The sequence below is a fragment of the Solanum stenotomum genome, chromosome 2 (genome assembly GCF_019186545.1).
Source record: "Solanum stenotomum isolate F172 chromosome 2, ASM1918654v1, whole genome shotgun sequence".
In the NCBI taxonomy this organism is placed as follows: Eukaryota; Viridiplantae; Streptophyta; class Magnoliopsida; order Solanales; family Solanaceae; genus Solanum; species Solanum stenotomum.
Genome location: NC_064283.1, coordinates 64,888,628 through 64,914,995, shown reverse-complemented (window position 1 = coordinate 64,914,995; position 26,368 = coordinate 64,888,628). Strand labels below are relative to the sequence as shown.

Sequence of the window (26,368 nt, the reverse complement as noted above, 5' to 3'; positions counted from 1 at the left end):
GTACATATATTTTCAATTAGCAACAAAATAGAGTAAAAGCAAAGTGTCAAGGTCATGAAAGTAGATTAACCTTAAGAAAGCGCCCTCGTCTATTGTCCCCTACAGCAAAGTAAAACACCTGCAGTGTTCAAAAACCACAAAACAACATTTAACAGAAGTGAATGATTAAAAGTAAAAAAAAAAAACAGTCAAGAAGATAAAAATGAACTGAAAACTGCATAAACTCCAATATATGTTTTCCATCACAGGTTCATATCATCCCGGATAAAATTTTCTACTGTAGCACTTTGCATACTTTCACTGAAACGACAAAACAACAACAGTGCACAGATAATGACACAACATAGAAGAATTCGCGGCATTATTTCCCAAGAAACTATTGATGATGTGCGAGCTTGGGATGGCTAAGCATGGTGATGGAAAACAATACATGGAACTGGACCAGTCTAAGCGTTATCATTCTTACGATCAGAATGTGCACTGGACTCTTTGATTGCCCTCTCCTTCGTTCATGATCATAGTTCTGTTGATAATTGAGTGTAACTATTATGCAACAAAAATAGAGCAGGAAAAATATTTACCTGATAATGATGTATTTCATTCGGGCACTGAAAAGAGAAACAGATTAATGGACAATAATATGTTGTTGGAGACATTTATACAGATGAGTGAAGTATCTAAAAAGGTTTTGGAAGAACAGATAATTTAAGTAATGGAACTTGAGCGTTCCAAAAAGGAAGGTTGAGCAGCAAATATAGGACTGTTACAGTGATCAGGAGGGACGTTGAACAAGAGGTATACGTTTCTAAAGAATTAAATTAGGGCTGACAGCAAATTTAATTTTTAATAAATTAATATTTAATAAAGATTTTTAATAAATTAATATTTAAGTAATATTGTAGGGTTAAAACGGTAAATCAACTTTGGGGTTAGGAGGTTCCAACTTATAATAATATATGAATATGAATGAATGAATGATTGGTCACTGTATGTTTTCTTGCTTATCCACATTTAAGACAATGTTTTATATGTTAAAATGAAATTAAAAATAGTATACAGTATCTCTCGTTCACAATTTAGTATTTTTTGTCTCTCTTTTATATAAACTAGTCTCTGTGCACACGCAACACGTGTGTATCCCATACGTCAATAAGTAAAAACTCTTATAAAGTTAAATAAATATTATTTTAAAATGTTGTACCAACTTAACCTTAGTGAATCCATCTTACTATTTTCTTCCTTTAAAAAACAAGGGTGAATTTATAACATTATAATATTAGATCGATCTTGTGCATAACTTTAAAACAATGAATCAAACCTTCCAAATATAATTTATTAAAAAGCACAAAATGTCAAATCAAATGAATTTGACTCATTTAATATAAGGTAATCAAACTTAATCATTGTAAGACAACGTAGAAGTAATACTTGATATTTCTAACCTTATGAATTCATCTTCCTCAAAATTCTTTTCAGTGTTTCTAAATAAAGTGAAGATGTCAAACTTGCTATACACTCTATTGTTAATCTCAGATCATAAATAGATTAATTTGAAAAAATATATTATTGATCAAAATCTTACTAACAAACAATAGAAGATGGAAAAAGAGAAGAAAAGAAGGAACTTTACTCAAAGAGTAAAAAGAAGTATATCAATATTTAGTTAAGTTTTTCTTTTATCCCAAAGTAAAATTCCCTAATATTTCAAAGAGTATTTAGTTAATTTACTCCACAAGAAATCAAACAAAAGAAGTATATTTTTGGTTAAATTATACCACATAATTTAAAAGAAAGAAGTGTTTTTTTTTTTGCTTGTTCTTTCCATAAGGTCATTTTAATAATAAAAAGCAATTCAATATTTTTCAATAAGAAGATTGATCTTGCAAAAGTATTGGAAAGTTCAGCAATACAACTTTTTTCTTTTAAAAAAAAATTTACTTTGCAAAGAAAAACATGTTATGATTTCTTATCCTTTTATGTTGATAAATTGTGTGTAGAATATAACTCTAATAATTAAATACTGATGAATTGTATTTACACCTCACAAAGGTAAAATCTTATTTGAGTACTTACGTCGAGTTAATAAATATATACTTGATTTAAATTAACTTGATGTTTTTCTTGATAAATTATTTATTAAGAGTTTATTTTTTAAAATTAATTTATTAATTATACTTTAAAATATAAATATGACTACTAATAATCATAAATAGTTATTTAATGATATATATAATATTTAAAATAATTATTTTGAATATATAAGCTAAATAATAAAATTTTATTAAAATATTTAGTATGCAGATAATAAAAATGGAAATATGTGGAAACTCAGTAAAGTCATCATTGTATATATGTCAATGTGTAAAATTAAATGGACCCCACGGCACTAAATGATAGAAGACATAATTTGTAATTTAGTAAAAAAGTGTAGGTTTTTTTTCTAAAGATGGTAAGAAAGCCCAAATAATGAGTCTAATAGTACAATATTTCTATGCAAGTTAAACGTGCAATATCTTTGAGGACCATAATACCCTTGATCTTTTAACTTAATGCCTAGAAACAACCATGTTGAAAGTGTTTCTTCTATTACTAGACTAGATAGATATGACCCGTGCTAACACGATCCAAAATGTCATTTGGATGTGGTTACTTCGATATAGTTTCCTTTTTGTTTTCTTAAAAAAAATTCAGCTTTCTGTTTCATTTTGATTAAAACTGGATGTAAATTCCCAGAGGATTCTAACGGCCATACATCCAATCATGGATTAATACAAAAAAAAAATAGTTTGGACCAAAGAAGTTATATACTTGCGGTGTCAAAGCGTAAAAGTTAGAGAATTATAGTTGGTATTAATGGTAGCACTAACCAAACATATAGATCGGATAATTAAAGATGGGATTTAGCCACAAGTGCCATGCCTCTAATTAAAGGTTTTCATATTTATAATTGTCCAAAGCTCAAGGAGACTCCAGAGACGTGAAGCGCATTTGATAATAGGAAAGCTAAATATACAAACAAATCCCAATCCTACATAAAATTTCTTCATTTTGTCTTTTATATAAATAATATTTGTGTTAAATCAACAGAGAAGAAGTTGTCACTTGAAGATATTTCTTTCAAACATGTTTTGAGAATTATTTTCTTTAGCCAAGGGTCTTTCGAAAACAATCCCTCTATCTATAAAGGTAGAGTTAAGGTCTGCATACACCCCACTACTTGTGGAACTTTAACTTACTCAATATGTTATTGCTATTGTTATATTATATTCCTAGGGAAACATACATGCTTGTTAGTAATTTTCTACTAAAAGGGGAGAAACAACTTTTCTCACTGTTGTTATCATACTACTTTAATTAATACTTAGACATGATTATGAATAAACTTTATATTTTTTTTTCTAAAAAATTACTTTTCACTCACCGGCGGGTTAAACTGTTGGAAAACTATATGCACAGCGGAAGCATACCATAATCATACAACTTACATGAATAATAGACAACACATTGTTTATACTAGAACAAGTACAATCATGTTAGGGCATATAAACTTTCTGAATTTAATTTCAGAATTACCACTTCAAGCTTGAGCCGATACCTTCAAGTGAATCCACAAGCTAGTCGACAATCTAGAAACTTCAAGCAAATTCATAAGCTAGTCCACAAACTAGACCACAGTTCTACGGTCTTCTACAGTGATCCCAAGTTCACTTCCGAACCCTCTCAATACTTGGATGGACAAGTATTTTATGGAAAAAATTATCTTTTTCAAGGGTTAGAAGAATCCCTATTTATAGAGATTTCTTCTTAGTCCAAGGAAAATGAATACCATGTCTTTCCTTAGAATAGAAAGACATGTACATCTCCCTTTCCTTAGAAAAGAAAAGTCATGTCCTTCTTCCCTTAGAATAGAAAAAGTGATATACTTCTCCCTTGCCTTAGAACATAGAAAGATACATACTTCTCCCTTTCCTTAGAATAGAGGGACACATACTTCTCCTTTTTCCCTTTACAATAAATTTTGAGTTCTAGATAAATATGGGCACGGTAGGGACCACAGAATTAATTACCGAGGCTTCCTATTATGAAAATAATTCCAAATAATTAATTTGAATTATTCTTACCATAATAAATTACAAATCATTCCACTAGAAATTCGTAATTGCACTCCTTTATTTATATTTCGAAATTCCCCATTAGACACATATGTAATTCCCCATGTTAAGATTACAGATACTAATCAATAAATTAAATTACTGACGAACTTAATTCAATGATCAATTTCCTTTAGAGCATTGCTTAACTTATTTCATGTATCGGATTCTTAAATCCACTTGCAAGGTTTGACACGATGAAAACTTTTAAGCTTCTCAAAAAGACATATCATCAATCTCTATATCGAGACATGGATTCCATCAACTAACTTATTATTTCACCAATATATACTATCATCATCCAATCTACCAGGAATATTGACCCATATTAGAATCTCACCTTTTAATAAATCAAAACGATGATTAACATATACAGATCATAATAGTTATATTAGGATTAAGAATATAAGTACATTTAATAGTTTAGAGAATATGCTTTTGTCAGTCAGTCTAAAGCAACTATCTCTACTCGGTCCCGTTCAATACATACAAAATGCACTAGCACAAGAAGTTGGAACTATACCATTCCCATAATCAAGATAAACTACATATAATCTTGTGCTACAATCGTACCGATGACATGTCCAATTTCCATCTTAGATTGTGAACAAAAAAACTTTATACTTAAAAGAACTGATGATCTAATCCTGTGTATAAGCTTAAACTCTATACACTAAATGATCTACTATATAAGTAAAAAAGCACCATAAACGAATATATGATCTATTAAAATAAATAAATAATTATTCTATAACAAATACTATATCTAAACACGTGATTAATAGTATATATCCCAACATAAACAGCATAGAACATTTTCTAAACAAATATTTTTGGAGAACAATATTTTTTTAGAAAATCATTTAGGATGAAATATAACTTTCGTTGTACCAAACATGCCCCCATTGGTTTTTAACCAATGCATATGCCGGCAAAGAAGTAGTGCATTATATATATTACTTTCGTATTGATCGTCCAAATTTTGGCAGTCTTGCTTATATCTTGATTCTTGACTTACACTTTGTTTGGATGATTCATATATATTATTTTATAATGTACTAGTCTTGGTCACGTGCTTTGCACGTGTATACGTAACATATGTCATTACTTAATGTGTACTAAAAATAATAATATATACCTAAACTGCATACATGCTCTTAAGTATTTTAAACCAAATTTATAGTGTACAACCATGGAATTTAAAGGTGATAGAAGGTGAATGAGATGATTATTCTAATTTCGACATTCATCAACTCTACATGTTTTTCCATCTCTCAATTTTTTTTAGCTTTTACTTGCTATTAGTATTCTTGAATTAATATTTATATTTAACCAAAATGTCATGATATAATGATTTATACACTACTTTAATTATAACTAAATAATTGTAATAAATTTTCACCTTTAGCTCATTATTCTCTACTTCCCTATGTGTAAACTTTCTTTCCACGGTTCACAAATATGATCATTCAAGGATAAATGCACAAAAAAATTAAGTTGCTATTAATTTGGGATCCTATTAAATTTAGATAATGGCTACAATTATCTCCAAAAATTTTATATTAACTTTGTCATGGATTTACTATTTACTATTAAAGATATTAATTTCTACACGTTAGCATTTATCTAAAACTCTTCTTATTGAAAATAAATTTGCTATTGATTTCCTATAAATATACATTAACTTTCATTTTACTTGACGTTTTTGTACATTAATGCTAAGAGAATAATGCATGTTGAATAAAACATAGCCCTTTTACAGGTATTAATATCTATCCAAAAACTTAAAATTATTTTAGTAATTCAACTTGTAACTTTGTTATTTTCTACTGTAGAACAATATACATACATATAGATAGATAGATAAAATATGAAACAACCAATTAGGTATTCTCATACTCTATTCTAATAAGTAATTTTCAAAATAAAACTATGTGGTTATATTATTTAGAAGTATGTTTTAGTATACAAAATAAATATTACATACAAAATATCCTATGTTTAAAGCAGTGAACCGAACTTGCTAAGGAAAATCTTAGTAGATTAGTTGGTTGGTTATCTGAACTTCCACCTTGTTGGAGAAGATTTGAGTCTACACATTGTAATCCTCTCCCCCATTTCCCCTTCCCCACCCCCAATTTTTGAAAAGAAAAAAAAAAACTATACTTGCTAAAGATAATTTAGAAATGATGAATTTGATTATTAATGTAAATACAGCGTTGGTATTTGATTTGTACACCTTCCTCAATATTCTTCTTCTCTCTTATGGATAAATAAATTGAAGACAATGAACCTGTTATGGCCTTTGTTATACTTTCAAGTCACGCAAACCATAGAAGTTGAAGGATCAAACACATGCCTTTACAAATATACGAATAACCATGTCATTTAGATAAAAATAATACAAATTTTGTGCTTAGTAATTTATAATATAAAGATCATAAGGACTTCAAAAATCTAAAGAAAAGAGTATCATTATTAATATTAGAATAGAATAAAACCACTTAAACAAAATAGATGAAGACTAACAAAAGCAGTTCAAGCTTACATTGCAAAAATTTCTTGTTTTAGTAATATATTCTCTATCGCAAAAGGTAAACCTTAAAGTTTGTAGTTTTTCCTCTGCTAATCACATTTAACAGCAAATATTGTAGTGCTAAACTATTGTATGCATATAACAAAACCACATAATATGCATAAATTCAAGTATGATAATAAAATATCAGATTATTATTTTTAAAGCAGTGAAATTCAACTGATTAGGGGGTTAGAAAAGAACATTGCAATTAAAGTTACATTTCTTTCAATAGCTAGATAAAAAGAATCCACTTCAATCACAACTATGCGATATAGGATAATGTGCATTAATTAATGAATAATGGAGGAATATTAATTTATTTAGCTTCTGTGGTTATCTTCATGCATTAGGGGGAAATGGAAGAGTTATTACACTTATTAAATATAAATGTGATTGTCCATTTGTATTCATACCATGAATATGCAGTAACTTTAATTTAAGAATCACTTGTATAGTAAATATTGTCCTTCTGTATTCATACCAATGTGCAGTTGCTTTTCTATATGAACTTGTATAGTAAATTTACATTTGTGTACAATAATGTTAAGAAATTATTGGCGGACTTAAGGCAAAGTATATATTATAATTAATGTGTATATATATTTTTGTCCATAAATATATAATAATAGTATTTAAAGAAAATGATCGTATTTATTATAATTATTAATGTGTATTTATATTTTTGTCCATACTATTATGACTTTATAGGGATATTTTTGTAATCCAACTTTTGACTTGGAAGCTTCCCACTTATAATATAACAGTGTTTTTTGTGTCTTATATGAAAAGTCATAACCTTTTCGAGAACTCACAACCCTTTGGAAAAGTCACAACTTATTGAAAAAGTCACAATTCTTTGTAAAATTCACAACTCTTTGGAAAAGTCACAACTCATCGAAAAATCACAACCCTTTGAAAAAAGTCACAACTCATCGAAAAAGTCAATTCATTGAAAAAGTCACAACCTAAGTTAGGGATATTATAGTAATTTAACATTCAAGTTAAGAGTTTATGCTTTTAAGGTAATATAGATATATATATAGATATATATTATATTATATTATATGATGGTGTGTTGTATATATTATATTGTATTTTATCTTTTTGATGAATACAATGTTTAGTAGAATATATTGTTTTTCGGTCACTACATGTTGTCACACATCGATAATTTGAAGGATAAACTACATGAAAAGTAGGATGCATAATAAATTTATTATAAAAAATATGTAGGGTAAATGATAAAACATAATTACTAGATAGTATTTATTATATTATGAAATTATTGATGATTTAATAAACTATGAGATCTGGTAGAGGTACCTGATCCCATGAGCGACAGACATACAAGACAGACAACATGGAACAACAATAAAACCGCCACAACTGTGGTGATTGGTGAGCACGGGAAAAGAGGTGCATAGTTCTCAGCCAATGGAGTTTCACTAGGCTACGTTTATCCATCTTATATTGATCACTTTGATAAGAAATAACCTAGTTTTTTGCAAACATGATTTTTGAAATGCAAAAGTCTTCTCTCTCAACATTTATCTTCTGAGCAAGGAGGTTTCCACGTAAACATCCTTGTCCTTTACTTTAAGCATTACTTTCGATAATGTTCTTAACTTTGTCAAGGAACCTAGTCCATTGACCTATGGTGGACACATATAAGCTAACAACATTTAATACCCTAACTACCATTACCACAACCAATAGCTTACGCTGGATTTTTCTAAGTTGTGTCACCATTTAAAGGACAAAAATGGCTCAAGAGAAAAATCAATAAAGCCTTTTGCTACAGGCCTCCAAAAATCTCATCGATATTTTTTTTTTTTTTGACTAATTAGCTCGTTCTTCCAAATCAATTGAAACTTGAGTTGTTAAAATTAATTTGGTACGTTTGGATTTTTTTAAAATAATACCGCTCCATTAAATTTAGATTGATATTATGTAATATGCACAATTAGGATTGCGGACAATTGTAATCAATTTAATGAATCCTAAATTATCTATCTATATATAATAGGAGAAGAAAAAGTGCCACGTGTTAGCACAAAAAAAAAAGAATTTGTGAATTATTAAAATTAATTTAAAATATAAAAACCTAAAAATAAAAATCAAAATTGCAATCACTAAAAAACTGTAAAATTGCAATCACTAAAAAAACTGTCAGAATTTTTGAAAACAGATTTAATTTTTTAAAAATAGTATTTATAAATTAGTAAAACACTGATTTTTTTAATATACCACTGATTCAATATTTTTTAAAAAAAACATATTTATAAACTTTTTTTAAAATTAAAACGACAATTCCATATGTCCTCAATATATAACTTTTAAATTTATTTTTTTAAAACCATTTAATGTAGGAAATATTCGATATTTTTATTAAAAAAAACAAATTTATAAACTTTGCCATATTTCTTTATTAATATTTTAAAACACAATAAGAATTTAAATGCAGTTTCAAAACTTCCTATTACATTCCAACTTATATAGAAACTCTAAAAATAAATCAACAAAATATTAATAAGATATTTTTTAAAATCTGAAATCTATCTATATATAATAGGAGAAGAAAAAGTTTCACGTGTCAGCACACAGAAAAAGAATTTGTGAATTATTAAAATTAATTTAAAATATAAAAATCTAAAAATAAAAATAAAAATTGCAATCACTAAAAAAACTATCAGAATTTTTTAAAACAGATTTTTTTTAAAATACAATTTATAAATTAGTAAAAAACTGATTTTTTTAATATACCACTAATTCAAAATTTAAAAAAAAAAAACATATTTATAAACTTTTTTTAAAATTAAAACGACAATCCCATATGTCCTCAATATATAACTTTTAAATTTATTTTTTTAAAACCATTTAATGGAGGAAATATTCAATATTTAAATAAAAAAAAATTTATAAACTTTGCCATATTTCCTTATTAATATTTTTAAACACAACAAGAATTTAAATGCAGTTTCAAAACTTCCTATTACATTCCAACTTATATACAAACTCTAAAAATTAATCAACAAAATATTAATAAGATATTTTTTAAAATCTGAAAATAACAATAAAGCACATGATGCATACATGTCTAATTTTGAATTCAAATTTAAACTTGCAGTAGTTATCAGATTATAAATTATTTTGAATTGATTTCTTAATTTTTTAAAAAAAATCTATATCCCTAACGCCTAAACAAAGAAACGGAAACAAAATTAGTTAGGGAAAAAAAACTGCCTAAAATAACTGCCATGTTGCGAAAAAACAAAAATTACTGGTTTTATCCCTTACAAACTGCTACTTTATTCAGGTTAAATTTAGTTTGTGTTCCCACATTCAACAACAATATCATCAAAAATTCTCTGTAAGTATTTTCAAAAGATTCAAATTTGTTATCTATGCTTAAAATTGTCATTGAATTTGCTTTCTAATTCATATGTTTTTTTTTTATGTTGCCATATGCAACAACGACATGATTCTTAAAAATCAGTACAAATGTTGTCCCACAATATATGTAGAAGTTTCGTATGGTGAGTATCCTATTTATTATTGTTATTATTATTGTAGTTATTTATTTGTATTGATTCCTCAATTAAAATTCTGGATGAAGATGTTTTAGTAGATTTTTTAATTTTTTTTATTATAATGGGCTAAAGAATAAGAAAATCAAGTGCACACATCAATGGTATTTCAAAATCTTATCTATCGTAGCAACAAACTGATATGATATTTAAATTTAAATTTGAACGAAATTTGAATTGACATGAAGATCCATTCCTTCAGCGATATATACATCTTTGCGACCAAAATAACAAAATGCATAAAAAATTGTTTCTTTTTCAGTTTTTTAAATGTTAGTAACCAATTAAATAATTGCTAATTGCTAATGTTGAAAATAAAAATAAGGAAAAAATGCATAAAAAATTGAAGGATAAGACTTGTTTGAAGTTGAATTGATCTAGATTCACATACAAAATTTAAAATTATGTATTCTTAAAATGGAGATAAGATCAATATTTTTTTTGTTGTTCAAAAAATACCAAATTATTTCTCATTTGAGAAGACAGATGAAATTTTGTTGAGGATTTAAGAGATAAACATATTTCAATCCTAATAGATTCAACTATACAAATATTTCAATGGACTAATATAAGTTATTGCGATTATTATGTGCTTAACTCTTAGAACATTCAATTTTGATTTATTACATGATGCTTTATTTGAGTCGGATGTTACAAGCTTATACATAAATTGAATTGAAGTAACAATTTTTTAATTTGATATGCATGTTATTGTTGCTTCTTGGATCAAAGCGTTACGTTGTGCACTCATTCTAAACAAGTTAGTGAGGACCTATTAACCATTTGTTTATTTGAAAAGAATTTATCTGATTATAGTTGCTTGATATATACAATTTACTTTTTTTTTAAAAGTTTGTTAAACATCGATAATTATTTATTTAGTATTTATAGTATAGCGGGCTGTTTTCTCACTTTGTTACTACGTAATTGCTATAAAAGATTTTCTATCTAAAATATATGACACAATTGCTACAAAACTCATAAAGTTTTTTTGGTACAAACTAAAAGGAAACTATGACATAAAAGTTAGTTTAAAAATTATATTTGATGAGTGCATTTAAAATTTATTTTCTTTAAATTTAATTTTATAATTGAATATATTGTATAGAAAAATAAGATGATAATTAGATATTTTTTAACTCAATGTCCTGATATATTAACCAAATAAAATCATAGTCATAAGTTAACATAATAAAACTGCACATCGTGCGGGTACGGATACTAATTTCATTATAACAAACAAATAGAAAAAAATTATTATGAACAAATAAAAACAAATATTTTTTTTTCACAAGTTGTGTAATTATTGTTGAAGATGCTTCAATTTTTTTAATCTTTTCTCAATATATATTTTACACAAGTTCTACTGTGCTTGTTGAAGTTGCTTTATTTTTTTAAGACTTTTTTCTGTTTTATTTAAAAAGATATATGTAAAAGGAAAATGACTTAGTTTTCGAAAAATCGATTAAACTTATGGTTTAAGAGAAATCGGATTTCCAAAAGGACAGAGTCGCCACTTAATTTTTAGTAAAAAATCAAGAAAAATATAAGGGTTTTTCAAAAGATTCAAACAGATAAAATCGATTGAAAACAAGAGTTCGAGTTCAATGCACATTCCGAGAAGGTGTTAGGCCCTCGGAATGCCCGCTAACTCGCGATTGACCAGCGATTTGACCAAAATGATTTTTGACTAATTTTGAAATTTTAACGAAGTAAAAAAACTCAGTTACTTTAACTAAATATTTTTTAAAAATTTAACTAAGTAAAGAACACACAACTTTGACTAATTTTGAAAAGTTTAATAAAGTAAAAGAACTCATTCATTTTAACCAATTATGGAATTTTAACTAAGTAAAAAAAACTTATTTATTTATTACTATTATTATTTTTTATCAAGGGGAATAACTAAGAGAAAACTTTTAAAGGGAAAACCTCAAGTGTTGACGGGACTAATAAAAAATGAAACTGATCATGGAACAAAAAAAATCTAGTGTTATCTATTACTATTGTTATTTATTTATTTATTATTCTCTTTTTTTTTTAAAAAAAAGGGAAATAAACTAAAGAGGGTTAATCCTAGAGGTAAGTAATTTCAAGCGACGAGACTAATAAGAAAAAACAAAGCTAAGTATGAAATAGTTTAATTTGGATATATATTCGGAAACTTAATTAAATTCAACCATAAAAATAAAGAAAACGTTAGTCAATCAACAAATAGATAAACAACTAACTTAAGAGGAATATATTGAATTTGGGTTTTGCCCAAATTTCCCAAATCTGCAAAAAAAATAAAAATAAAGATGAAGTAATAATTCATTTGGGCTTTGGCCCCTTTTCCATCTCCCTTGCTCATGATATACACAAGGTGTATATTCGAGGTATACACCATGTATATCGCCAATTTTCGAACTCCCGAATCTGTAATTTTGTCTTAACTCGGTATTTTCACATTTTTCACCTTTATTTTTTCACGTTTTTGCCCTGTATATGATGTTTTCTGACCGTATATCGGTGTATACAGCAGGTATATCAGCCTGTTTTCGGCTTTTTCGAAGCTTGGAAATTTAATTTCCAGCATTATCTTGCTGCTCTTCAACCTGTACACCAGTTTCGCTGACCCAATATGACGCTGACTCGAATAAGAAGAGCAAATTTGGGCCTTTACGACCCAAATCGGAATGTAAAGGGGAATAGAGAAGTCCGTGAGGACCCAAGGCAGATTCATGCATAGAAAACAACAAAAAAAACAATATAAGAATTAGTGATGGAGGATACTTTAAATCTATACAATGCAACCAAGGTATATAAAATTGAAATGAGGCAAAGATACATACGCTTAGTTTATTATACCATTGTTATGCAAGGACGATAAACAAGTGTACACAATACTTAAAAGAACTTTTCACTCAAATTAAACCCAACTTCACACAATAAGGTAAGACACCAAATGGTGGTGACTGCTAAGCATTTAAGGCAAACAATAACTAAATGGAGTGAATTTAGGCATATTTATTTAGACGAGGATAAGGATAAGGAAAACCATTATCAAATAAAAGAAAGACTATTAAGGTTAAAGTGATTGAGCTTCTTCTCTTTTTTTTTTCTTTTAAAAAAAAATGCAATATGAAACTATGGAAAGGCAATAATAAACCCATGCATAGAATAAGCTTAAGCAAGTTGAACAAACCAGTAGACAAAATTAGCCAAACAAAGCTACTGCTCGCTGGAATTTGGACATGAATAAGAGATGTGATTTTATATATTTATTTTTTTTGTTCTTTCTTTTAGCATTTTCAGAACTTCAAAATAAAAAATAATAAGAAGGACAAGCATGGGCATACAAAAATTGCAGTAAGCCTCAATACAAATTTTACATACACAGGCACACATTCACAACCAAACAAAAATGAATTAAAACTCAACTTGGAAGGCTATAATCTATCCGACATGAGACTCGATCACCATAGGCCATTACGAAGGAAAAAAAAAACACACAACTTATTCTTTAAAACACGTACAAGAACAAGACATCAATGTATTTTGAAAAGGTTTTTAGCTCAAACCAAACATGGAGCTTGACTAATTCGTTACGTATAAGCTATATTGCGTATAGACAGCATAAACGGGAGTTAACATGGTCGAAATAATCATCTACAGATTCGAGACAACAAATATAAAACACTAAGAACTCGAAATATTGACGTCTTGCTTCATTCCTTCAACTTGAGGTGAAAGAACGAAGGATGCGACATCAAACACTTACATATCAGTACAGATTTATGACAACGAGGAGAAAACTAATACGAGAAACATAGTTGCAACCAATAAACAGCCCACCAACATCTATACACATATTCCAACCACGGACTGATTTATGATAAATAGTGAGTCACAATAAGCTCAAACATCATAATGTAAACAGCCTACACACTAACAACATATTAAAAGCAAAGATAGTTGAATAAAAAATGTGTATTACCTTTAACGGTGCAGCGAAATTGGGACAGAACGAGCAGAGGAACAACGGCTTCTTCCACACGAGTCCGAAACACGAACAGTAGTCAGGAAATTTGGGCAAGAATATCAAACCAAAAACACCCAAAACGAGTCCCGCCTCTGTTTCTCTTTCAAATCTATATTGTAGGTATTAGTTACTTTTTATGCCTTGGTTAAAATTTCTTTCTCATTAAAATCTCTCCATCTTTTTCCAAAAAAAAATCCCCCATATATTAGAAAGAACAAGAATATTTATAGAAGGGTATTAGGGTTCCAAATCGGAGGGAAACGGATTGGCAAAACGGATAGATAAGGGACCAATTCAAAATTCGAAAATCTTTCACAAATAAGGAGAGGCAACCTTTTCTCTGCAATTTCACCCATTCCGGAAGAGGAAAGGGCGAATCAACGCTTGTGATCGATCTCCCGTCCTTGAGGCGCAACGTGGCATCATCTCACGATGCTAGGACAATTTTCGAGTGCCTGGTTGCTGAAGCGTACTGCTGCTCGTTCTGGGTTTGGCAGCGTACTGGTTTTTGTTGGAAGAAGAAGAAGAATGAAAAGTATAGGGGGTGGGGTCGGTTTGGTGTATGTATTGTTGCTGGGTGTTTTGGATTGGAATTGGAATTGAGGAAGTTTGGGCTGCTGGGCTGATTTCCATGTGCTGGAGATAATTGGGATGGGCTGGGAATTATGGAACTTAGGTGTTGGGTCGGTTGGGGTGTTATTTGGTGGGCTACATATCTAAAAGTGGGAGAAGGCTGCTACAAAATAAAGGAATGGACTGATAACAATTATGAAAGGGGTAAGAATTGACCCATTACAAATGGGTGGAAGACAAACAATAAAATGGCTATAATTGTAACTACAGGGAATTAACATGTAATCAATTGCGGTTAAAACTCGAGCCAAATGGAAATTAATTGGTGAAATTTGACCAAAAGCTAAATAAGACGAACAAATTAATTGATGACCTTCTTAATTTTAAACTAACTAAAATAATTAACTTAATTATCAACTAAATTATTTAAAATATAAACTACTAAACTAATTAACCAAATATTTAATTAAACAAAATCTTTTTTGAGACGGTTTTCTAATATTTATAAAATACACTAATTATATACATAATTATATAAAAGACATATTATTATTTAAAAATTATAACAAGTGACAAACTATTTGAAATAACTTGCAATATCTATTTTTTCAGAATTTCTAAAATTAATTACTTTAAATCATTTGAAAACTAAGAAGCTCGAAATTAATTATTATCGGAGAGAGTCAAAATTAGGTGTCAACATTTTCTATATGTGTTTTTGCCCAAGTTGTATAATGGTTGTTGAAGATGCTTTAATTAAAAAAAATTACCTTTTGTTTAGTGGAAAATTTCAAAAAAGCTTTAATACAAAATTTAAAATTATGTATTCTTAAAATGGAGATAAGATGAATATTTTTTTTGTTGTTCAAAAAATATCAAATTATTTCTCATTTGAGAAGACCGATGAAATTTTGTTGAGGATTTAAGAGATAAACATATTTCAATCCTAATAGATTTAACTGTACAAACATTTAAATGGACTAATATAAGCTATTTGCTATTATTATGTGCTTAACTTTACTCTTAGATCATTCAATTTTGATTTATTACATGATGCTTTATTTGAGTCGGATGTTACAAGCTTATACATAAATTGAATTGAAGTAACAATTTTTGAATTTGATATGCATGTTATTGTTGCTTCTTGGATCAAAGCGGTACGTTGTACACTCATTCTAAACAAGTTAGTGTGGATCTATTAACCATTTGTTTATTTGAGACGAATTTATCTGATTATAGTTGCTTGATATATACAATTTACTTCTTCTTTTTTTAAGTTTGTTAAACATCGATAATTATTTTTTTAGCATTTATCGTATAGCGAGCTATTTTCTCACTTTGTTACTACGTAATTGCTATAAAAGATTTTCTATCTAAAATATATGACACAATTGCTACAAAACTCATAAAGTTTTTTTGGTACAAACTAAAAGGAAACTATGACATAAAAATTAGTTTCAAAAATTATATTTGATGAATGCATTTAAAATTTATTTTCTTTAAATCTAATAATAATTTTGTAATTGAATATATTGTATAGAAAAATAAGATGAAATTAGATATTTTGGAACTCAATATGTCCTGATGTATTTAATCAAATAAAATCACAGTCATAAGTTAACATAATAAAACCGCGTATCGCACGGACACGGATACTAATTTCATTATAACAAGCAAATAGAAAAAAAATAAAATAATTATTATGAACAAATAAAACCAAAAAAAAAAATTCCACAAGTTGTGTAATGATTATTGAAGATGCTTCAATTTTTTTAATCTTTTCTCAATATATATTTTCCACAAGTTGTGCAGTGATTGTTTAAGTTGCTTTATTTTTTTAAGACTTTTCTCTATATGTGTTTTTCCGCAAGTTGTAGGTTGTTGAAGATGCTTTAATTAAAAAAAATTACCTTTTGTTTAGTGGAAAATTTAAAAAAAGCTTTAATACAATATTTAAAATTATGTACTCTTAAACTGGAGATAAGACGAATATTTTTTTTGTTGTTCAAAAAATACCAAATTATTTCTCATTTGAGAAGACAGTTGAAATTTTGTGGAGGATTTAAGAGATAAACATATTTCAATCCTAATAAATTAACTATACAAATATTTAAATGGACTAATATAAGTTATTGCGATTATTATGTGCTTAACTTTACTCTTAGATCATTCAATTTTGATTTATTACATGATGCTTTATTTGAGTCGGATGCTACAAGCTTATACATAAATTGAATTAAAGTAACAATTTTTGAATTTGATATGCATGTTATTGTTGTTTCTTGGATCAAAGTGTTACGTTGTGCATTCATTCTAAACACGTTAGTGAGGACCTATTAACCAATTGATTATTTGAGAAGAATTTATCTGATTATAGTGGCTTGATATATACAATTTACTTTTTTAAAAAAGTTTGCTAAACATTGATAATTATTTTTTTAGCATTTATCGTATAGCGGGCTGTTTTCTCACTTTGTTACTACATAATTGCTATAAAAGATTTTCTATCTAAAATATATGACACAATTGCTACAAAACTCATAAATTTTTTTTGGTACAAACTAAAAGGAAACTATAACATAAAAATTAGTTTCAAAAATTATATTTGAGTAGTGCATTTAAAATTTATTTTCTTTAAATTTAATAATAATTTTGTAATTGAATATATTGTATAGAAAAATAAGATGATAATTAGATATTTTTGAAATATGACCTGATGTATTTAATCAAATAAAATCACAGTCATAAGTTAACATAATAAAATCGCGCATCGCACGAACACGAATACTAATTTCATTGTAACAAGCAAATAGAAAAAAAATAAAATAATTATTATGAGCAAATAAAAACAAATATTTTTTTCCACAAGTTGTGTAATGATTATTTAAGATGCTTCAATTTTTTTAATCTTTTCTCAATATATATTTTCCACAAGTTGTGCAGTGATTGTTGAAGCTGCTTTATTTTTCTAAGACTTTTCTCTATATGTGTTTTTCCCCAAGTTGTATAATGGTTGTGGAAGATGCTTTAATTAAAAATATTTACCTTTTGTTTAGTGGAAAATTTCAAAAAAGTTTTAATACAAAATTTAAAATTATGTACTTTTAAAATGGAGATAAGATGAATTTTTTTTTTTTGTTCAAAAAATATCAAATTATTTCTCATTTTAGAAGACAGATGAAATTTTGTTGAAAATTTAAGAGATAAACATATTTCAATCCTATTAAATTCAACTATACAAATATTTAAATGGACTAATATAAGTTATTGCGATTATTATGTGCTTAACTTTATTCTTAGAACATTCAATTTTGATTTATTACATGATGCTTTATTTGAGTCGGATGTTACAAGCTTATACATAAATTGAATTGAAGTAACAGTTTTTGAATATGATATGCATGTTATTGTTGATTCTTGGATCAAAGCGTTACGTTGTGCACTCATTCTATACACGTTAGTGAGGATCTATTAACCATTTGTTTATTTGAAAAGAATTTATCTGATTATAGTTGCTTGATATATACAATTTATTTTTTAAAAAAAGTTTGTTAAAAATCGATAATTATTTTTTTAGCATTTATCGTATAGCGGGCTGTTTTCTCACTTTGTTACTACGTAATTGCTATAAAAGATTATCTATCTAAAATATATGACACAATTGCTACAAAACTCATAAAGTTTTTTTGGTACAAACTAAAAGGAAACTATGACATAAAAATTAGTTTCAAAAATTATATTTGATGAATGCATTTAAAATTTATTTTCTTTAAATCTAATAATAATTTTGTAATTGAATATGTTGTATAGAAAAATAAGATGATAATTAGATATTTTTGAACTCAATATGTCTTGATGTATTTAACCAAATAAAATCACAGTCATAAGTTAACATAATAAAATCGCGTATCGCGCGGACACGGATATATACTAGTTTCATTATAACAAGCAAATAGAAAATAAAAAATAAATTATTATGAATAAATAAAAACAAATATTTTTTTTCCACAAGTTGTGTAATGATTATTGAAGATGCTTCAATTTTTTTAATCTTTTCTCAATATATATTTTCCACAAGTTGTGCAGTGATTGTTGAAGTTGCTTTATTTTTTTAAGACTTTTCTCTATATGTGTTTTTCCGCAAGTTGTATAATGGTGTTGAAGATGCTTTAATTAAAAAAAAATTACCTTTTGTTTAGTGAAAAATTTCAAAAAACCTTTAATACAAAATTTAAAATTATGTACTCTTAAAATGGAGATAAGACGAATATTTTTTTTGATGTTCAAAAATTACCAAATTATTTCTCATTTGAGAAGACAGATGAAATTTTGTTGAGGATTTAAGAGATAAACATATTTCAATCCTAATTGATTCAACTATACAAATATTTAAATGGACTAATAGAAGTTATTGCAATTATTATGTGCTTAACTTTACTCTTAGATCATTCAATTTTGATTTATTACATGATGCTTTATTTGAGTCGGATGTTACAAGATTATACATAAATTGAATTGAAGTAACAATTTTTGAATTTGATATGCATGTTATTGTTGCTTCTTGGATCAAAGTGTTACGTTGTGCACTCATTATAAACACGTTAGTGAGGACCTATTAACCATTTGTTTATTTGAGAAGAATTTATCTGATTATAGTTGCTTGACATATACAATTTTTTTTTTAAAGTTTGTTAAACATCGATAATTATTTTTTTAGCCTTTATCGTATAGCGGGCTGTTTTCTCACATTTTTACTACGTAATTGCTATAAAAGATTTTCTATCTAAAATATATGACACAATTGCTACAAAACTCATAATTTTTTTTTGGTACAAACTAAAAGGAAACTATAACATAAAAATTAGTTTAAAAAATTATATTTGATGAGTGCATTTAAAATTTATTTTCTTTAAATTTAATAATAATTTTGTAATTGAATATATTGTATAGAAAAATAAGATGATAATTAGATATTTTTGAACTCAATATGTCCTGATGTATTTAACCAAATAAAATCACAGTCAAATTAACATAATAAAACTGTGCATCACGCGGGCACATATACTAATTTCATTGTAACAAGCAAATAGGAAAAAAATAAAATAATTTTTATGAACAAATAAAAACAAATATATTTTTTCCACAAGTTGTGTAATGATTGTTGAAGATGCTTCAATTTTTTAATCTTTTCTCAATATATATTTTCCACAAGTTGTGCAATGATTGTTGAAGTTGCTTTAGTTTTTTAAGACTTTTCTCTATATGTGTTTTTCCCCAAGTTGTATAATGGTTGTTGAAGATGCTTTCATTAAAAAAATTTACCTTTTGTTTAGTGGAAAATTTCAAAAAGCTTTAATACATCTTTGTCCTTTTATCCAATCGTAATTCTTTATTCAGAAACCACATGGTCATGTTTCGTTTTTTTCTCGTCTTTAATCACATAAGTGATAAGTGGACCTTTGAACACATCCTCCTCTTTTATTCCTGAAGATGGCTGATGCCTTTGTGTCATTTGCAGTTCAAAAATTGGGTGATTTCCTCATACAACAAGTTTCCCTGCGTAAAAATCTGAGAAAGAAAGTTGAGTGGCTGAAAAATGAGCTACTCTTCATAGAGTCTTTCCTCAGAGATGCAGAACTAAAGCAAAGCGGACATCAAAGAATTCAACAATGGGTGTTTGAGATCAACTCTATTGCTAATGATGCTGTTGCTATACTTGAGACTTATAGCTTTGAGGCTGGTAAACGTGATGACGATGAATTTGCTAGTCGTCTCAAGGCTTGCGCTTGCATATTTAGGAAGGAGAAGAAATTCTACAATGTCGCAGAGGAGATTCAATCACTCAAGCAGCGAATCATAGATATCTCTCGCAAACGAGAGACTTATGGTATTACAAATATCAATAGTAATGCAGGAGAAGGGACAAGTAATCAGGTTAGAACATTGAGGAGAACTACCTCATATGTGGATGATCAGGATTGCATTTTTGTTGGACTTCAGGATGTTGTACAAACATTTCTAGCTCAACTTCTCAAAGCAGAGCCTCGTCGAAGTGTCCTCTCCATTTATGGAATGGGGGGTTAGGCAAGACCACTCTTGCGAGAAAACTTTACACCAGTCTTGGTATACTCAATAGCTTCCCTACACGCGCTTGGATATGTGTCTCTCAAGAGTACAACACAATGGATCTTCTTAGGAATATCATAAAATCCATCCAAGGTTGCACCAAGGAAACTCTAGATTTGTTGGAAAGGATGACAGAAAGAGATCTAGAAATTTACCTTCGTGATCTATTGAAAGATCGCAAATTCCTTGTGGTGGTTGATGATGTATGGCAGAAAGAAGCATGGGAGAGTTTGAAAAGAGCATTCCCGGATGGCAAGAAGGGCAGCAGAGTCATTATTACCACGCGCAAAGAGGATGTCGCTGAAAGAGCAGACGACAAAGGTTTTGTTTATAAGCTTCGTTTCCTAAGTCAAGAAGAAAGTTGGGATCTCTTTCGTAGGAAACTACTTGATGTTCGATCAATGGTTCCAGAAATGGAAAGTCTAGCTAAGGGTATGGTGGAAAAGTGTGGAGGCTTACCTCTTGCAATTGTTGTATTGAGCGGACTACTTTCGCATAAAAAGGGGCTAAACGAATGGCAAAAGGTGAAAGATCACCTTTGGAAGAACATTAAAGAAGATAAATCTATTGAAATCTCTAACATACTATCCTTAAGCTACAATGATTTGTCAACTGCACTCAAGCAGTGTTTTCTCTACTTTGGTAATTTTCCAGAAGATCAAGTGGTCTGGGCTGATAACATAATACGGATGTGGATGGCGGAGGGTTTCATACCCAGAGGAGAAGAAAGAATGGAGGATGTCGCTGAACGCTTCTTGAATGAGCTGATAAGACGAAGCTTGGTTCAAGTGGCTAAAACATTTTGGGAAAGAGTTCCTGAATGTAGGGTTCATGATTTACTCCGTGATCTTGCGATACAAAAGGCATTGGAGGTAAACTTCTTTGACATTTATGATCCAAGAAGCCACTCCATATCCTCTTTATGTATCAGACATGTGATTCATAGTCAAGGAGAAAGGTACCTCTCACTTGATCTTTCTAACTTAAAGTTGAGGTCAATTTTGTTCTTCGATAGAGATTTTCGTAAGATGAGTCTTATAAACTTCAGGAGTGTGTTCCAACATCTATACGTGTTGTACTTGGATATGTATGTTGGGAATGTGTCTATACATAGAGCCTCTATAGTACCTGATGCCATAGGAAGTTTGTACCACCTCAAGTTCTTAAGCTTGAGAGGCTGTATCCGTGATGTTCCCTCTTCCATTGGCAACCTCAACAATCTACAGACACTTTTTGTCGAGTGCATCGGATACATTTGCCTACTACCCCGCGAGATAACTGACCTGATTAATTTAAGACATTTAGTTGCTCCGTATTCAAAACCTCTAGCACATATAAGCAAACTCACTAGTCTTCAAGTTCTTAATGGTGTTGGTTGTGATCAATGGAAAGATGTTGACCCTGTTGATTTAGTCAATCTTCGAGAATTAAGGATGGATAGTATTAAGAAATCTTACTCCCTAAACAACATTAGCAGCTTGAAAAACCTTAGCACTCTCAGATTACGGTGTTATTTTAATGAATCAATCCCATCCCTTGAATTTGTTAATTGTTGTGAAAAGCTCCAGAAATTGTGGTTAAATGGGAGAATAGAGAAACTGCCTAATCTATTTTCAAATTCCATCACAATGATGTTTCTTTGGGAGTCAAGACTGACAGAAGATCCGATGCCTATCTTGGGACTGTTGCCAAACCTAAGGGATCTCACACTAGAAGATGCTTATGAAGGAAAAGAAATAATGTGCAGTGATAACAGCTTCAATCAACTAGAGTTCCTTCATCTTCATGATCTTGAGAAGCTAGAAAGATGGGATTTAGGCACAAGTGTCATGCCTCTGATTAAAGGTCTTGGTATCCATGACTGTCCAAATTTAAAGGAGATTCCTGAGAGAATGAAAGACGTGGAGCTGCTGAAGAGGTATTGATGGGGGCATTTATGCCAAGCACATTGGTTATTAATTTCAGGGCTGTCAATGAGAGTGGTTTTAGACTTTTAGTGTTTCATTTCTTACTGTTATATATATATAAGAGAACCTTAGACCCGCTTACGTGAAGCCACCACAAACCCGAAATACCTTTTAATTTATTTATTTCCAAAACCAATCTTTCCCTTTCATGAAAATTGTAACTTTTATGAAAAATGTGACTTTTATGAAAAGTTGTGGCTTTTATGAAAAATTGCAACTTTTATGAAAAATTGCGACTTTTATGAAAAGTTGTGACTTTTATGAAGAGTTGTGACTTTTATGAAATATGGTACTTTTATGAAAAGTTGTGACATTTCCGAAGGGTTGTAACTTTTCCAAAGAGTTGTAACATTTCCGGTAAGGCACAATAAACATTTGCTCACACTTTCTTTTGTTGTCTATAAATCGAGGGATTTCTTCTCATTTTAAAACAACGAAAATTCTGAACTACTACTTCTTGTTCTGCACAATTAAATATTTGTGTACTTTGCTCCTTTTGAATGGTTCACTACACCTTTATTTTTGTATCAATACACTGGTGAGAAGATCTAATCCTTTAAACCTCGGGTACTAGAGGGGAATAATTTCCTTAAGGGGACATTGTACATTCAGTGGACTCAATATTTTCTTTTTTGTTTCATTCTATTGTTACAGATCCTGATATGTTTTTTACAATTATTAATGTATGCTTATGTTATTAATTGTTGTTTTTGAGTATATGTTTCAAACTTTGTTGTTTATGTTTTCGTAAAGTTATTGTTATAAGTATTTGTTAGTACAATTAAATAACACATTAATTGAGTATTCATGTAAGTTTTCTCTACTGAAATTGTTGAAGTTACAGTAAAAAAGTCCTTAAAGATCTATACTACCATCTCTTGAAGACAAAGTTCAAATCTGGTATGCCATTGTAAAGACATAAAGACCTTAAAAACTNCCCTCTTCCATTGGCAACCTCAACAATCTACAGACACTTTTTGTCGAGTGCATCGGATACATTTGCCTACTACCCCGCGAGATAACTGACCTGATTAATTTAAGACATTTAGTTGCTCCGTATTCAAAACCTCTAGCACATATAAGCAAACTCACTAGTCTTCAAGTTCTTAATGGTGTTGGTTGTGATCAATGGAAAGATGTTGACCCTGTTGATTTAGTCAATCTTCGAGAATTAAGGATGGATAGTATTAAGAAATCTTACTCCCTAAACAACATTAGCAGCTTGAAAAACCTTAGCACTCTCAGATTACGGTGTTACAAAAATGAATCAATCCCATCCCTTGAATTTGTTAATTGTTGTGAAAAGCTCCAGAAATTGTGGTTATATGGGAGAATAGAGAAACTGCCTCATCTGTTTCCAAATTCCATCACAATGATGTTTCTTTGGGAGTCAAGACTGACAGAAGATCCGATGCCTATCTTGGGACTGTTGCCAAACCTAAGGGATCTCACACTAGAAGATGCTTATGAAGGAAAAGAAATAATGTGCAGTGATAACAACTTCAGTCAACTAGAGTTCCTTCATCTTACTGAACTTGAGAAGCTAGAAAGATGGCATTTAGGCACAAATGCCATGCCTCTGATTAAAGGTCTTGGTATCCATGACTGTCCAAATTTAAAGGAGATTCCTCAGAGAATGAAAGACGTGGAGCTGCTGAAGAGGTATTGATGGGGGCATTTATGCCAAGCACATTGGTTATTAATTTCAGGGCTGTCAATGAGAGTGGGTTTAGACTTTTAGTGTTTCATTTCTTACTGTTTTAAGCTTTTTGAGCGAGTGTAATTGGTTTGAACATAATTGTTTTAATTAATTGGTCTACTGTATGTTCTCTCGCTTATCCACATTTAAGACAATGCTTTATTTATATGTTAAAAAAATGAAATTAAAAATACTAGTATATGGTACTCTCTCTTGTCCACAATTTAGTATTTTTTCGTTCCTCTTTTATATAAATAATATTTGTGTTAAATCAATAGAGAAGAATACATTCACCTTCATCAACTTGCCTTCTCCAACCATCAATCAAGTTGGCTGTTTTTTCTTATGTTTTCGTTTTTCAATGTTTAATTTCTTTCTGTTTTTTGGCTTTTCTTAGTGTGTTGAAACATTTGTTGGAAGACAACTTTTTTTTTTTTTTTGGATTTTGTGATGATTTAATTAACGGAAAAAAGGTTTAAAATGTTTTTAAATCATGTAAAATGAACAAAATTATCCTTAGTTGATAGTTTGATCCAAAAATATCATTGTCTTCAATAGTTTGATCTATAAATGTTGTTATTGTTACTTAATAAGTCAAAACTGTTTTTTTTTCAATTAAATTTATTATTTCTCTTTTTTTTTTAAAGCACATTCTTTTCCTAATAATGATTTTTTTCATTAGAAAATGTTTATCCTACTTCAATTTATAAAAAAATATTACGAATAAATAAAAATGTCTTCTATATTATTAAAAAGTTTTTTATCGTTATCTAAATGAAAATTAATGACCGGGTTACTATGAGGGCATATAATAAAAGAAGTTGAGAACTCCCTTAATTTTCCTTAGCGCAGATTTTTTGCCGACGTGGTCATGTTTCGTTTATCCTATAGATAAGCCTTTTCTCAAAGTTTGATAACATATTTGAGCCTTTTACCTTTCAGAAACCACGTGGTCATGTTCACGGGAGGCTCAAACCCGTTGGTGGCCTAAGGCCAAAATCAAACTAGAGGCCTTAAAAAAAATTTAAAAATTATAAATGTTTTTATTTTAAATCTATTTTTCTAGCTTTTTGAGATGAAAAGTTTTTAATAATTCTTGTGTAGTCAATCTCTTCTAATAATTCTTTTTTAATCGATAATATAGCCAAACTTAATTTTTCTTGAGACATTGTTGATCTTAAATAAGATTTTATTATTTTTAATTTTGAAAAACTTCTTTCTGTTGAGGCGACTGTTACAGGAATTGTTAACATTATTCTATTGGCAATGTAAGTGTCACGCCCCGAGCCTACACCCTGGGCGGGATCAGCACTCGGAGACCATTGCTGGCCCCAAGCGAACCCTTGGCCTGACTTTCTTAACTTAGCGGAAACTTAACTCAACAGAATAACTCAATACAATGAAAGGTCATAAAATAACCCAACTGATCAAATCTGGCCAAAAAGGCAACTCGAGTCTCAAAATAGAATATTATATATATACATAAAAGAGAGACTCAAAACTAACTGACTGATTGTCTATGAAGCCTCTAAAATACTGAGATGGATGTTGGGACAGACCCCGCAACATCCTAATAAAACAAAACCAAGAACACAAAATAACAGAGTCCTTCGGAAAACAAGGAGGCTCACCACTGACTTTGGAATGCTCATGTCACGCCCCG

General features: G+C 29.1%; 2 protein-coding genes and 1 pseudogene across 2 annotated transcripts in view; 1 reads left to right on the top strand and 2 right to left on the bottom strand.

Moving 5' to 3' along the window:
• LOC125856610 (disease resistance protein RPP13-like) overlaps window positions 1-26,368 on the bottom strand; it is a 228,901-nt gene that overhangs the window by 39,378 nt on the left and 163,155 nt on the right. The gene's annotated exons all lie outside the window — the stretch shown is intronic.
• LOC125856617 (disease resistance protein RPH8A-like) overlaps window positions 1-26,368 on the bottom strand; it is a 227,377-nt gene that overhangs the window by 39,492 nt on the left and 161,517 nt on the right. The window lies entirely within an intron of this gene.
• LOC125856615 (disease resistance protein RPP13-like) overlaps window positions 20,398-26,368 on the top strand; it is a 24,539-nt pseudogene continuing 18,568 nt past the window's right edge.